This window comes from Microtus ochrogaster, chromosome X, assembly GCF_000317375.1.
Source record: "Microtus ochrogaster isolate Prairie Vole_2 chromosome X, MicOch1.0, whole genome shotgun sequence".
NCBI lineage: Eukaryota > Metazoa > Chordata > Mammalia > Rodentia > Cricetidae > Microtus > Microtus ochrogaster.
The window spans coordinates 40,909,604-40,911,723 of record NC_022026.1 but is presented as its reverse complement, the minus strand read 5'-3'; the positions used below and the strand labels follow the sequence as shown (position 1 = coordinate 40,911,723).

At 39.6% G+C, this 2,120-nt stretch overlaps 1 pseudogene; it reads right to left on the bottom strand.

The window, feature by feature from the left end:
- Positions 1–209: 209 nt before the first annotated feature.
- Positions 210–914, bottom strand: LOC106144090 (annotated as a pseudogene).
- Positions 915–2,120: the final 1,206 nt, after the last annotated feature.

The following is a 2,120-nucleotide window of genomic DNA, read 5'->3' as shown; positions in this document are numbered from 1 at the left end:
TCTCTCTCTCTCTCTCTCTCTCTCTCTCTCTCTCTCTCTCTCTCTGTGGGTGGGTGTGGGTTTGTAGACCAGGCTGGCCTCGAACTCACAGAGACCTCTGCCTCCTGAGTGACTGGATTAAAAGTCGTGCGCTGCCACCATCCAGCTCCTATTAGTTGCTCTTAAAAATTTATTATTTCCTGAACTCAGAAAATAATACGTAGAAGCTCTCAGAAAGACAGTCTTTGTCTCTTAGCAATCTGCTTCTGGTGGTTTTCTTCGACTTCCTTCATTCACTTGGCCAGAAGTTTGGCATATTCTACAGCTTCTTTCTTTTTATTCTTAGTATGTTGTTGCTTCTTCAGAGCAATGCATCAGCATTTGTGTTACAGGATATGTGGAGTAATAAGACACTGAATTTAAGGTGCATTGGTGCTGAGGGACTTCTTAACTTCTTTGTTTTAGGGCTTTCTAAAAACAGATTGCTAGACATCATCATCTTTAGAGAGGTTGAAAAGCGTTCGGATTCTACGAGCTTTTTTTGGTTCCAACTGCAGAGGCACAGTGGTATCTGTCAGTCCAAGAATATCCTTCCATGTTTTATTTTATTTTATACAATAATCAAGTTGAGAGCGCTTAGATTGGCATCCACAACACATCCCAAACAGAATTGCCCTTCCTCTCTCCAGTTCTCCTTGGTCTCTAACAAGAATGCCCATTACTCAACAGCAGGCACACCCTGCCCAGGGGCATGATACCTTGCTTCTTGGGAAAACCCTGTTTCCCACCACTGATTTGGACCACATAACCCTTCCACTCTTCACCCAGGGCATCACCAGCTACTTGTGCTAGAATATACAAAGTTTGCATTCCTTATCCACTTCAAGGAGTTTCTGACAGCGGGTGGCTGAATGGGGGAAGATATTCAGCTTCATCTTTACACAGCCAACTGCCCAAGAGAAACCTCCAAAAAGAGCCCAAGGTTGAACTTTTAAAAATTCCCATGCTCAAATCACTTGCTCCTGTTAATTGAAAAGAAACTATGTACCTTGAAAAACATTATTAAGGTGCTGAAGAGATGGTTCAGTAGTTAAGAATACTTGCTGGTCTTCTAGAAGTCTTAAGTTTGAGTGCTACCACCCTTGCCAGGAGGCTGGCTCACAACCATTTCAAACTCCAACTCCAGGGGATCTGATGCCTAAGGCCTTCCCTGGCATGAGGAATTTTCTTGCAGAAATACACATCCATACACAATTAAAATACTAAAAATAAATCCTAAAATTATTAAAACATCAAAGGAAAAATGTTAAAGTCTAGGCTGAAAACCAAAAATGTTGCAAGTTCTGGGCCACTAAGGCTCCAAAATGATTTGTTAGATAGATGTCTACATATCCATATACTTATATGTACATATTCATATACACATATGTTCAGAGGAGCAATTGGAACACATTAAGATGACTACTTAGCAAAGATATATCCTTTCTCTTTAAGCTATCAAGATATATGAACTTAATTTAATAACACAATAATTTTGTTCCATCCCTTTGCCAAAAGTTAGTATGATCCCATTTTAAAAAATAAACCTTTCTCTGGGAAAAATACTAACTTTAAAAATACGTTTGAGGAAACAAACCTAAGCAAATGCAATCCACATATAGACTATTCTAATTTGCGTTGCAAAAGAATAGAGCAAAGCAGCGTCAGAAGCAGAATAAACAGAAAGAGAAGCATTAATTTGAAACTGTTTCTCCCAAAACATGAGGAGCAGTGAACATAGCTATTTTATATTCTGTAGAGCAGTCTTGAGTTAACAAAGGAAGTCTGGCACCAGCAAAGACCACCAGACTCGAGGCTGAAGAAAATCCCAGGGACAAAGTTAGTTACCCCAACTCACATTCTTGTGGTAGTCCAGTAACAAAATAGAAGTTTAAAGGCCTTTTTATATTGTTCCTGAGAAGGGATAGGTCTGAGCAATGAGGGCAAAGCTTGTTTTAGTACATATTCCAAGACTGTTGATGCTCATCTTTTGGGGAGAAATATCTAAAGATGTTAAGAAATTTACTGTTCTCTTATGGATCAAGTTTTTCCACAGCCTGAACGGATGTCACTTGAAAACCAGCCCCAAGCGTTAGAGACGT